This window comes from Melospiza melodia, chromosome 9 (genome assembly GCF_035770615.1).
Source record: "Melospiza melodia melodia isolate bMelMel2 chromosome 9, bMelMel2.pri, whole genome shotgun sequence".
NCBI lineage: Eukaryota > Metazoa > Chordata > Aves > Passeriformes > Passerellidae > Melospiza > Melospiza melodia.
In genome coordinates this window covers 24,984,804-24,999,061 of record NC_086202.1, presented here as the reverse complement: position 1 = coordinate 24,999,061, position 14,258 = coordinate 24,984,804, and the positions used below count along the sequence as shown (strand labels likewise).

The 14,258-nt window shown below is 43.9% G+C and overlaps 1 protein-coding gene across 1 annotated transcript in view; it reads right to left on the bottom strand.

Moving 5' to 3' along the window:
- TSPAN14 (tetraspanin 14) overlaps window positions 1-13,814 on the bottom strand; it is a 32,081-nt gene extending 18,267 nt beyond the window's left edge. Inside the window, exon 1 of the mRNA XM_063163924.1 lies at window positions 13,703-13,814. The gene's annotated coding sequence lies outside the window, so the exon portion shown is untranslated. The remainder of the gene's footprint in view (window positions 1-13,702) is intronic.
- Between the last annotated feature and the right edge of the window lie 444 nt (window positions 13,815-14,258).

The window sequence follows — 14,258 nt, the reverse complement described above, 5'->3', positions numbered from 1 at the left end:
TTTAAGCACTCTAATGTTTTAACAGGGCAGGCACACCCACAAAGGAAACTCACTATACAGTTAGCCTAGGAAGATCAACATAAGCAAGGTGACACTCATCTGCCTTCTCACTCCTTCAAAACCATTTTACTTCTGCAAAAGGCTGCTTGGACTCATCCACAAACCCTGAGCATTGTACATCCAGCAATCTAAAGATATCCAAAGTGGTTACCTGGAATCTCTCAGACTCTCTGGACTGCTAAATACAAAAGGTAATTGTACCCAGCTCTTCCATATGTGCATGTTCCTTTACCACACCATCTCCTGTAAGAGGTTTTATTGTCAAGAACCAAAGTCCCACCATTTAAAACCCTCTGCTCTGTGGAGTTTGGTTTGCTTCCTTACACACACTAGAGAGATAAGGTTCAACCACAACTCTTGCTCAAGTATTTCAGACAACTACAGCTGTTCAGAGAATCATAACTAAACCACCTCTGCAGAAATGCCACGCATAAGAAAAACAGAACAAGCTGTGAATTCAGAGCAGGAATAAGCACTTGCACAGCCCTCACATTCTGGACAGCTGAGTGCTGCCTAAGACAGATGAGCAGCATTTCAATCCTCCACTTCCTTGAGGTAAATGTCAGTAAAAGGTTTGCAAAGGCAAGGAAACAAGAATGCAGAATTTTCAAACACCTCCTAACTAAAAAAACATCCTGCGCCACACTGGTCATTCACAGGCAGTGTGCAAAAATCAAGCCTATCCAGTAAAGTCTGAAATCCAGACCGTGGAATGGACAAGTGAACTGCACCACATCCACAGCTATAAGAAGGTAAACTAGGTTTTTTGGGGTTGTTTGGTTTTGGAGTTTCTTTTCCTAGAAAGGAATCTGCACCTCAGTATAAAACACTCCCACTTACAAAAGAAACAGAAGTTGGCTTTGAGAATCCCATCCAGTACAGACTAGTGTCAATTCATATTTCAGCTTGCTATTTCTAGAGTTCAGATGTTGATTTCCATATAACTTTAACCAAACACTGAAAACAGGTTTTCTTCCTTCACCTTATAACTTCTAATGTGCACAGTCCATTTATAGCAAAAAACATTTAATTTTCATTAAAGCAAAGGAAATTGCCCTTTTTGGCAGTATGGGCAGTGACTGGAAAGGACCTTCCTCCATTTGGCCAGCTGTACCACATAAAATGAGTTTTGTAATTTAGTTACTGACCTTTGCAACCCATCCAATGTTACAGACAAAATTTAGGAACCTTTACAACTGTTATGACTCATAGCAAAGAACTCTTGCTTAAGCACCATCCTCTTGCTTATCTAAGTCCACAACTGTGATTATAAGAAAAGGAACAAAGACTGGTTTTCCCAACTTAATTTCAGTTTCTAGCTCCAAATGGCAATTTGTATGTCAACAATCAATATGCACACACTTGTCCAAGGCAGTCAGTCTGATGTGCCTGGGCAAGAGAGGAAAGGGAGGGTACAAGAACAGATTCCCACTAATCTGAGCAGGGTGCAAGGCTCATTTGCATGAGTGCAATCCCATTTTGCAGCAGTACACTGGCTGCCAGTGCAAATACATTCCCCAGAGGCTGACACACTGAGGCCTCCATCACTGCTGTGCCACCTCCCTCTGAAAATCAGGAACCTCGTAGGAGACAGGAGCAGCAACTGCAAAATGCACATAAGGGGCATTGCTTTTGATGCTGCTACATCTACAAAAGAGAAAGCAGCAGGTTGCATTTAGCTAGCACATCATTAAATTCCACAAAAATAAGGTTCTGCTAGACAAAGAGGCTTAAAATATAACCTGAGGCAAAAAGGCAAGCACATCACTTCACAACCTTAAGTACAAATATCTGAAGACTTACTTTTTGTTAGGTTACCCTCCCTGGCACTGGACTTACATGCAACTGTTCAGCCCCAGCTTCACTGAAACTATTCACAGCAATAAGAGGATTAAAAGTATCCTTATTGACAAGCACTAGTCCCACTCACCTCAATGTTTCCACCACCACCTTGCAAGACATTTCTCCATACTTCAAACAACTGCTAAAATGCCCCAGTCAACACCAAGCACAGTATTTTAGCAGAATGAAGGAGCAAAACACTTTTTCAACATACACATTTCTAAATGCTCAGAAATGATGGGGGGTGTATTACCAGCACCAGCAAGAGGCTGTTCTGTAACAGCACACAGCTCCTCAGACAGATATTAGCTTCCAAACCACTATCTTAAGAGCTGATTTGGCCTGCTCTGTGCTTACTTCCATCAGAACTCTTTTGGTGGCTCTTGACAGACCACTGAACACAGTATGGGTGCTATGGGAGTAGCATAACCAATGTGAAGTGCAGGTATGTGATTTTTTTTTTCCACTAACACTACAAACAAATGAAGCAGTCCACACAAGACTACACAGCCACCCTCCCCGTGTTTATACTAAGAGCAATCATGTTTCCTAACACAGAAGGCATCTGTAACCAGTCCAGAAATCTGCTTGTCAGTAATTCACTTTGTTCACAGCACAGGCTGCATAGCTATGGTTAGGCAATACTAAAAACACTTGGAAGATTAAAGCAGTATGTGGGCAGCACACACTAATAACGTTCTCTACTGTGTTTCAGACAAAGCAAGTCACATTGAGTCAGCTGACAGTTATCACCCACTCACAGCAACAGGAATTTCTAAAAATCAAATGCAGAGCCCTGCTGCTTTGGTAGAATATAATTTTGTCTTGGTGTTTACAGCTTTAGTGAGAGGGGGAAAAATGTAGTCATTCATCAAGAGGACACTGCCATTCCCAAAGCTTTTCAACACCCACAATTCCACTCTTACCTTCTAAATGCTACAGCAGTGATACTCCTAATCTATGCTCCTAACTCTCATAAAAAAGGATGTGAACTGTTAACTAATCTAATGTAGATATAGAGAGAAATCCTCATGGATAAGATGTTAAGTCTAGAACAACTGCAACAAAGTAATTTTCTAGATTTAGATCCAAAAATTATTTTAATCCTCCAGAGATGTTTACTTTACAAGACAAACCTAAGTCACACTAAAATTCCAAGTTCAGCCAATACTTCCACCATATAGAGTCCTGATCCCCTTCCCTGCCCCTCCTAAAACCCACAACCATTAATCAACCTATCCAGTGGAGCAAACATCCACACAGCAAACCACCAGCAAATCTTCAACTCAATCCTGTAATCTTGTACCACACACCAAGAAGTAAACAGGTTTAAGCCTTCAATCCACCTCGACAGAGCATGCACAAATGCCAGCGTGGGGGCAGGCAGGAGGTGGCAGAACAAGGGAGGGAAAGCAAAAGCTTTCCATGAGTGTGCCCATGGAAACACAGCACCCCTCCAGCGCCAGCCTGTACCAGCAGCACACCTGAATCCAACACACTGAAAGATGAGGGGAACGGGGCACAACTGAGGCCAGAGGAAAAAAAATAATGTCATTTGCCAAGCTGTTGGCTTCTCCACCACTGTTCATCAATGAAAAGCACCTGTACGAAGCTGGTGAAGCAAATGGATGCAGAATCATTTGCTGAGGAGCAAGAATTTTTAAAAACATCAAGAGATGTGCTTTGGTCTATGATTTGTTTTGATATGACTCAATTTCACTCTATCAAGATCAAATATATATCAAAAAGCATCAGTTCATTCAAGATATGGTGCCATTAAAAACAACTGCCATTCTTTGAAGGGTGCTCAATCATTAGGGGTTTTTTGTGAAGGTAAAAAGCAGCCTAATCCCTGGCAGGAAAAATTCAGAGATATTCTTAGGGCCTTCTAAAAATGGAACAACTAAGAGGCACCTATAGATTGCTCTTTCCACATCCTAGAGAGAAGCTGACCCCCAAAGGGGTGCTAATGTTCAGAGCAGTATCTGGATGCCAGCCATCAAATATTCACCTGAGGGGGCTGAGCTGGTACTGCCAAAAAGCAAAATACACTGACAGGATGTGATGCTCTTACAGGTTAATCTGGTCCTGGAAACAGACAGTCCTGCTGATGACTCAGGAGCTCCAAGCAAGCATGTGTCATTTTGAAATTTTGTCTCCAAGAAACTCAGACTAGGGCCTCAAAAAGAACAGACAAGCTTCTCTTAAGGAGCACAAGTATAGTTTATTTAGTTCTGCCACAGTTCAAATGGGCAGAGGAATATTTGCTCATTCTCAAAAGAAACCTGAGGATTAGTCAACAAAAAGGGTATTTTTTTTAACCTGAAAGACTTATGATGAAAGGCAAATTAATAGGCTATCCCTGTTTCACCAGAAAAATAATGGAAGTAACAAATCTCAGAACTCAATGGAATACATGGCCAAAGCCAGAAAGAATTCTTAAGACATCATCTTTTGGGACCCTTATTTTGTACTCTGCTGAAGACTCAAAGACCTCAAAGAATATTTCAAGCAGAAGTTGCTCCACTGTAAGCACTAAAAACCAATCCCTCAGGGAATAGCAAATCCCCAAACTATTGGGAAGGGTTTCGGGTTTCAGTGACCAGGGTTTAGTCTATTACTGCATCACAAACTACAACTTAGGAGAACTTGTCAGAAACACACACCAGTGTTTCCAAACCCCAAACAAGGAAGCAGTAATTCAAACGAGCTCCACTCCAGGTCTCTCTACCTCACACTCATCATGCTGCACTTTTGGCCAAGCCACCACTTGTGTGGTTGAGTTGCATCCAAAACACCATGTAAGTGCTCAGAACTCAGAAAAAGTGGACACTGCACAATTTTGGGAATAAGCTACATGGTCATCAAGAGCCTCTTCTGAACTCCCCACATGACTAACATCACCAATCCTTTGGCACAAAGGCTCTACACTGCTGTAATTCAAGGAGTTATTCATGTTATGATTCATGGAATATTTTCAGCTTGATTTCTTAAACCAACAATACTACACTAAAGACTTGCAATACTACACTAAAGACCTGCAAAAGACAAGCAGAATTCAGTACTGCTCCCACAGCAAGTCAAAAGCTGCAACAGAGGACAACAGCAGTTCTACCTATTTCACTTTTTGCTGTTCTTCATACAGAAGCTACAAAAGATACAGTTGGCTGGCCCTGCTTACATGTGAGGTATTTATTCCTACTCAGCAAAAAAAGCTGCTAATACCATTTTAAAGAAATCAGCAAAACAGAAGACGCTCCAAAGAGTCTATATTTTCATTTATACAAACCAATCAGAACGCCAGTCAATGACACTGTACAATGGAAGTCTTAACATTGTAAATTCAAACTACAAATATTTTTAGTTATTGACACTGAGGAGAGACACAACTCAATTATCCAGAGAATTTCAGTACATTTATGCTAGCTCTGCCCCACTGACCTCACTGAGGAAGTAACTGAACAGCTGAGGTGGTTTCTGCTTCACATGCAGAGGTGCTCTACAGAGGTATCAACTGAAAGGCAAGGATCTCTTACCCTAGCTCAATGAAAATCTGCTCAAAGTAGCTGAGTGCAAAGCATCTGCTCCACATTCTGACTTAAAGCAAGAGAGAGCACAGGAAACAGAGAGAAAAGGAAATGTTGCACATAAATTTCATGCAAAAGACAGCAATTTTGCAAACATAAGGAGAAGGCAGTAGAAGAGAGACAGATCCTTTTGCAAGATATCCATCTCTTCACTAATATTTAAGAAATGCAGAGAAGAGCAGGAGCACAGGATGTGGGGCCTTGACTGACCTAATCCTATTGGTTAAAGCTCTGGAGTTAAAACTCAGTTGGATTACCCCAAAATAAGTGAAAACAGCACTAGATACTATCACAACAGTTCAATAGATGCCTCATTAACATCTAAGAAAAGTTTAGAGAAATATTCTGTGCCTATGAAAGCTTTCTTTAATAAAGTTATTGGCCAGTTTCATCTGAATAGGACCTGGCCTGCGCTGAATTTATTCACTATACACAACAAGCCACAAGTCATGCTTTCCTTTTACTTCACAGCAAGTTCTAGTATTGGACAACACATAGAAGCCAGTTAGTCATTCTGAGCAAGAATTTATCCACCCCAGGCTGCAAAACCTGTCAGGACAAGTTAACCAGAATAATCTTAGCTGACCCAAACTTCTCAGCTGCTTTCCACTGCCTCTCATGAGAGCAGATACACACCAACTCTCTGTAACATCAACAATTGCAAGGCAAAACTCAAAAGTCTTAATTTAAAAGAAGCATGTAAGTTGATTTTTTTTTCCCTCCTTCTAACAGAAGGTTTTGGAAGCTTTACAAAGCAAATATCTTATCTGAGGAGCCAGAACTTCCACTCTGGTTAATATTTTTACTTCTGTTTAGTAATCCAAGAATAACAGAACCTATTTCATACACTCTGGCAGCTCCTTCCCATACCTCCACACAGACCAAAAGGTTTCAAGAACAGAATGGGTCCCTCCATTTGCGATATCATTTCATATCATAAAAAAGACAGGAAGCCACCACCTTTCTTTGCTGACAAATACACTTTCTTCAGAGAACATCCTATACTTTTATACATATTGTGACTTTTCACCACTTCCAGGAATGCCACTTGTTCAGTCTCCAGTTATATTTCAGTCTGAAAGAATATATCTTTATTTTCTCTTTTCATAAGAAAAAAACCCCTAGAGACTGATTATAGCAATATACAACAAAGAAGTGATGAGCATATAATTTGCTTTGGGTTTTGTGGTTTCTTTCCTTAAAAATGTTCCTTGCTTTGGATATAATGTGCAGTCTGTCTACATCCACACCATATTTCTTAGCCTTCACACTGAATATTCCTATATATAAATTTATATATATAATATATATATATTACATATAATAAAACAGATATTTATTTTAACAGTTTAAACCAGATCAAGGTATTTCTTAGTTTAAAAAAATTTAAAATTCCAGGGTTGAAATCTAATCTCCAGAAAAGAGCACGCTAAGTAAGGACTGCAATATCTGGATAATGCTAGCTACATTCATCACTCATTCTGTTTAAACAATGCTGACTCCATGTCACAGAAACAAGAAGTGGGGTTTAATCCACAAAACCTCCTTTTTTTTCCTCCCCTCCCACCTCAATTAGCAGGGCCTATGCTTTCAGCATCAGAGCAACACTCATTTCACACGAGGCACCAGGGAACGCTTCTTTTTGGGGAAAGGCATGGGGGGTTTGGGGACAATGCCCCCAAAGCTTCCTTTTGCTGCAGCTGCATTCATAACAGCCAGAACAGCCTCATTTCACTTGCCAAGGATGACAATCACCAGCTTCCAAGCCACAAGAGAAAATGGCTCTTTGTGGCCACGTAGGCAGCTCAACCACTGTGAAATTCATCTCTTTACCTCCTTTCTGGTAAAGAAACACACTCGTGAAACTTGCAAAACCCAACTAGAAGATGAACCCATAAGGCAGCACTGGAAAATCTTAAAGGCGTGACAAAACAGCCTTCACCAGTGTCTCACAATCCTAGCCACTTCAGCAGAGTCAGTCTCAGCCCAAACACACAGCAGCCATTAATGCCCCAGGAGCTCCAGCAAGGAGGCTTGCAGAGCACCCTGCACATGCTACCACACCACAGGGAAAAGATTAAAAAGACAAAAACCAATGCTGCTTCAGGACAAGCCCATGCTTGAACAGCTCCAGCCCTTCCCCCAAAGCCAGTGCTCTGGCAGGTCGTGAGAAAGGCTCGACTGTCTCGCCCAAAGTCTCTGCATCCGCCCCAGGGAAGGAGGAAAAACAGGCTTTCCACCTCTCAGGATGATGCCAAGAACAACACGTGCCATTTAGAGATCAGGGCAACAAAGGCTGTGAAGGGACACAGCCAGTGCTCCTTCCAACACAGACCTCAGTCTGCAACAGCTAATCACAAACACCAGCAGAATTAGTAGGTGCAGAGCTTGGACACAAACATTTCCTAACCTGTGCCTCCAGTAAAATGAGAAACACAGCTCCTGATGGAAAAAAATGTGACAACACAGGAAGCTGCCACCTGAATGGGCTGACAGTACACTGAGTGTGACTGGCTACACCAGCAGCACAGCTCAGATAAAACACCACCACAGAGCTGAACTGCACCCTCCCTTCTCACTTGCCCCAGCTGGACAGGCCCTGTGACAATGTTCACAGGGGTTTTCAGGATGAGAGAAGAGATGAAGATCTGATTTTATACTTCATAAGTCTTGATTTATTATTTTATTATATATATATTACATTAAAACTATACTAAAAAGAATAGAAGGAAAAGTTTTATCTCAGAAGGCTAGCTAAGGTAAGAATAGAATGGAATGAAAACAAAGGTCTGTGGCTCAGACAGAGAGAGAGCCAGCTCTGCCATGAGTGGTCACCAATTCTAAACATCTACACGAGACCAATCACAGATCTACCTATTGCATTCCACAGCAGCAGATAACTATTGCTTACATTTTGTTTCTGAGATTTCTTAGCTTCTCAGAAGGGAAAAAATCCTAAGAAAGGATTTTCACAAAGAGAGGTCTATGACATTCCCTTTCAGCTGAACCCTCTCCTGTTTTGCAGGAGCAGAGCGCTGCTATGACCACTCAGTCAAAATATCCTTGGCAAGCTCAGCATGATGGACACTTGGCAAAGAAAGCTGCCTTGCTGTATTCCAAGAGCCATCTCACCAACTGCTTTCCAAGAGTCATCTCACTAATTGCCTTCCATTAGTTTCAAGTCAGACAACTTTTTTGATGAACCTTCCTGCTCCACAGGCTCACCATGCAGCCAAACAAAGTAAACTCAGGGCAGGGTGGAAAGCTTTGCTGTTGTTACCCTTTATTAGGTGCACCTCCACCACTGCAGGCATATTTCACCCTCAAGAAGTCCCTCCCTGAGCCCCATCTAACAAACTGTTGAGGGAAAAGCAATATGCATCCAAAGAATCAGCTCCATACCCCAGCAGCCAGAAGGCTGCTGTCCCATAAAAACCAGAGTCCAAGCTCTCAGGTGTCTCCCTTCAAATCCGAGTTACTTGAGGATATTCCCTTTGTTTTCTATTCCAGAAGTTTCTGGATGGCAGCAAACTTATTTCAGCATCCATTCTATGCCCCAAAGCAAGAGTACGCAGCTTGCCAAGCTGAACAAATGAGGTTTTAAAAAATTTTAAAATTCACAGCGTTCAGCTGCCTCCAAATACTCTGTTTCATCCTGTAGCTGCAAGGGCAGCAACTCAAACACCTGACTTTGTTACCTTCAAGTCCATCAATTATTTAGACAAAGCTCCTTTCCAGAGAGACTCAAGTATCAATTATTTAGTCTTTGAGCAGGAAACAAAAACTGTTAAGAGAGGAAAACAGATTTCTGGAAAGGGCTGTTGGGACACTTGAACACATCTGAGGTTGTAGACAAACAACCTGCCTGAATCAGAAGGAGAATGCCAAAATAAAACAACCCCTAAAGCCAAAAGCTCACATGCACACACAGGCTCATCAAGTGCCAGAGCCAATTAGTGCCAAAGAGCCCCAACTACATCAGGGGGTTTCAGGACAGCTCTTCCCATGGAGGACCTTTATCAGTTTGGTATAAATGCCTGTTCTCTGGCCCAGGAGCACAAAATAAAGCCAAGGTTTTTTCTAACACCCCAGAAGCTCTTTTACAACACCAAGACAACATTCAACAAGGCTCACTACAAAGGTCAAGGGGAAGCAGAGCTCTGGGTTTATTATACCCTTGCCTTCCCACTCAGGTTCAGATTAAGGATGAAGACAGGCCTAAGATTTTCCGATTTTGCATAACTTCTAAAGACAATGACACAGCAAGAGCTCTCAGAGGAAGCACAGATAAAGCATTCACCTTAGATAAGAGCAGAAATTCTTCCACTCACACATATCACACATAAGCTGTGGTGGTACAATGAAAAGGACAAAACACTGTTGCTTGGCTCCAAAAGAGTTGAAGAAAGGCCAGAAACACTGGAGCAAAACAAGTGCTGATCCCTCCCCCCGCCAAACGGGGGTTGAGGCACACTTTGGATCAGAAAAGAAAATATACCTATTTTTAAACCCAGTTGAGAGCCCTGGGTTTGGATATAGTTCCTATTGTGGCCAGCACGTTTTATTTTCATTTGTTAAAGATTTTCTGCACAAGTGATAACAGAGTTCACATGTGAATAACCAAGCAGACTGGTTCTATCTGAGGGCTTCAGTTTCAAGGGTTATGTCAGATTGGTCAAAAAGCTTCACAAAAGCCTGGCCATTCAAGGCAGCTGTTTTAACATTTAAAACATCACAATCTCTTATGCAGTCAATTTTTAAGGGTCACCACTTTTGCAGGTGATCCTCAACACCTGCAATTTGCTATTATCTTCACCTATGACATTCCCAAAATAGAAGAATTTGCCCAACAATGATTTTTCAGCTGACTGACCATCTGAAAGCAGATTTTGTCCAGAATAAAGTTTTTTACAACACAAAAAGAAATTCAAATATGACATTCAACTATAGTTAAGTAGTTATATTGTACATATAAAATTAAGTCATCAGAACTTAGACATTTCAGCCCTTCCCCTTCGTTCTAGGTTGCTGAATCAAAACTCAGATTCCCGTATTCTTGGGAAGATCCAAACTGTTACTGTTTAAAACCACACATACCTAACCTTGATAAGCTTTAGTCTGACTATCTCTGACGTTGTTCTTAACCTTCATGAGCTACTGTTGAGTGCACATGAGCAAAGGAAAGGAAGGAGCATGTTCCTGTCCAAACTGCGCTGGGGGCTGAGGGCAGCATCAGTAGCTGCACCCAAGCCACCAACAGCAGAGCTTTGCAAGAGCCTTTAGGACTGGGCAATACCAGAGAGGAAGACACATGACCATCCTTTGGATCTAGAATATAACCTCTGCATCTAGAAATAACTTCTGCTTAATTCCCTTTTAGTAACAGCCTGCACCATTTGCTGTTTGAGGGTGTAATTTACTTTATCTGAGCTACTTCATCTTGAAGCAAAACGCAAACCACAGCACGTTCATGGATTTTGTGAATTGCAGCCCTCTTAGCCTTAGAAATGTACCACAGGTGGCAAAGTGTGAAAGTCTGTTCTACCAAAAAACAGGAAGTTTTGACACAGGAAGCCACAATGCAAAGCAACATGGCACAGAGAGCTCACAAGTGTGTCCAAAATCCACACATTTTTTCCATACCCTGCCCAGGTCAAATTTTTTGTAAAAGCAAAAAAATAAAGGGAGGATCTGTGGAACAGTTTTGACAATTGCTCTGTGAACTCCACTTCCCCTCACACACATCCCAATGAGAATTCTGAACTAACACAGGGACATCAAAACAAGAGTTTAATTTATTCACACTTATCAGTGCTCAAACTGTGCCACACCTAATCCACAATGAGAAACCTAACAGACTAAGAGAATCAATTTTAACAGTTCATCAGCAGAAAAATTCCTCTTTTTTCCAAACACCCATTTACAGGTAATGGCACATTAGTAGCCACCCAATAAAGCTTTATAAACTAAATAAAAATACCCTCTAAGATAAACAGAGGTCAGCCTCAAAACAATCCAATATTTCTCAGTTATTCATTAGAAACATACAATAAACTCATTCATCATCCAAATTCATAAGACACCATGCCAACAATTTTTTTGCTACACCCAAGGGCAATAAGTTATGCCTTGAATACCAAGGAAAGTATCCCAATTAAACAGCATCTTAAGGCTGAGAGCAAGGACTTTTTATGGTCCTTTCATTAAGTATTACAAGGCCTAAGGCCAGTAAAAGGCAGCCCAGAACACAGCCCCTTGCAGTGCTGTTAGCTGTGTTACCCATGGGAAGGCTCTGCACAGACACTCTCCAAGCACAACATCACACGTTTTCCATCTTTTCTGCCACCCTCCCATCCCCACAAGGTGGCAGGAAGGACAAGAAAGAGACTTTAAATAGCAAAGTTTGTCTACAATGCGCTAAATGTAAGACAAAGCCTGTGCCCAGAAACAAGAACAAGACTTAGATGGGTCTTCTCCTGATTCGGGGACTGGAGATAATGCTACAACACAAAGGGAGCTAACTGGATCAACTTACACTAAAAAAATAATCACACAGAGCACACACCACCCAGAAAATCAGCTTTCCATGATTGTGATTTAGACCCAGACTGCACCTTCAGCAAGTTCACCTAGGAACAAGAGTAACAAACATAAAACTAAATGCCAACTGTGAAACTGACTTGTTTTTACTTGTAACTTACATAGGTCTTTTTCAATATAAACACACTTACAAACTTTTGGAAAGCCATTCTAAAAATTCCTGTTTCAGTGGCATTATAGTTTTGAACAACACAACCTTCTAAGGACAGGCAACAACACTATATTCCATCCTCCAAGAAAAGAGCTAAAAGGATACAGATCACACCCTAAAAGTGCTTTCTTCCAGTGTCATCAACCAAAGGATAAAGAACACCATTCTACAAACACAAGTGTCCTGAATTCCTCTAAAAAACTCAAACACACAATCCAAATCAAAAGTTACAAAGCAGTTTGCACCACAGCTCGTTCCTACTTCACACCAACGACTAGACTTGAATTCCCACCCCATCCCTTCTCTCTGCACACAATTCTTCGGCCAAGCAGATAGCGCTAGCACCTCAACCTTCCACACCAAAAGCTTCCCCCGTTTACTGTGAGTACAAAGTGTCCCAGTACTGACGCCTTACTCCCTGCTGCAGACAGCCAGAAAAGAGATGGATCATCTCACCAGAGAGCACTTGGGAACAAGACACACCCTGTGCTTCCATTCTCTAGGAACTGCTCTCCTTCCATTTCATCCAGAGTTCTAGGTAACAAGGCTTGTGTCACTGTAACAAACAAAAACCCAACCAAACTAAAAAGCAGTGATGGAAGAATTCTATCTGGCCAGTTATTTTAAAATATCCTTCACACCTCCACCACCACCTGCCTGAAAGATCCACTAAAGAAAGGAAAAACAACCAAAACAAGTAGCTTCTTTTACAGCATGGGATAGGTTTCTTTGTGAGTTGTGTTTTTTTGTTTTTTTTTTTTTTTTTAATTCAGAATGTCTCAAAATGCTAAATCCACATAGTGCATGGAAGATAAAGCAAGAGCCAAAACAGAACTGAGCACGGAGCATCACCTCTGGTACGCCGCGCTCCACGGCCGGGTCTATTACAGGAGGCAGGAGGCTGAAAGGGGGGCAGAGAGGTCGATCACTACCACAGCCGACAGCCAATTAAAGTTAAAATATTTTTAAAATTAAGTTACGGGCCTCAATCCTTACACCCACTGCGCCGCTGCTCCCTGTACACAGCCTGGGCTCAGGGCAGGGTCTGGAAGCCGCCGGGGCGACGGCGGAGAACAGAGAGGGCAAACTCTGGCTGCAGCACTCCGAAAGGCCTGTTTCTGTAATTGTAATTTTTATTATTATTATTACTATTTTTCTCCCTCGTGGCACCTCAACGAGACACGCTAGCGCGAACTCCCAGGGGAAGCCTCGCCCGGCCTCTCGGGCTTCCTTTAATGGGAAGGACAATGGCAGGGGCTCGCCCCAGCCCCGCGCCGCCGGGAGGCTCGGGCAGCCGGGGCTGCTCCCGCCCGGCCCCGGGGATGCCGCAGGGAGCGCACTGCTCCGGGGAGAGGGGCAGAAATGCCGGAGCTCCAAATACTCGGGGAGAGCAAGGGGCGCTCCGGACGGCGCGACCCCCGGGGCAGAGAGCGGGCGGGTGCCCGGGCCGGGCAGCACTCACCGGGGCAGGAGCCCGCTCGCTAAGTTTCGCCGAGCTGGGCGGAGGGCGAGGCGGCGGTCGGCGCAGGTCCCTCGGCTAGTCCATGGGCACGGCGGCGCTGCCGGAGCCTCCTCCCCGCGTCAGCTCGGCCGGAGCGCCAGGCGTGCCGTGCCCGCCGGGCGTGCCCTTGCGCCGAGCCGCCCCGCCGCTCTCCCGCCGGGCCCGGCAGCGCGGAAATGAACGGCCCGGCCACGCCCGCTCCGCGCTCCACACAAAGGGGGCGTGCAGGAAGCCCGGCTCTGCCTCCGGGCCCCGCGGCTCCCGCCGGGACCGCCCGGCAGCGCCCCCCCGAACAGCCCCGGGGCCGGGCGGAGGCTGAGGGCGGATCCCGGCCCTGGCGGTCCCTCCCCCGCAGCCCTGCGAGCGCGGCCCCTCGGCGGGGCCCGCGGCTTTGTTGTCTCGGGCTCGTTCGTGGCCGGGTGACGGCGGCCCCCGCCCGGGCACTGCGTACGGGGCTCGGCCCGGCCCGGCCTCAGCCCGCGGGGCTCCGGAGCGGGAGCCGGCGTGTCGGAGACAG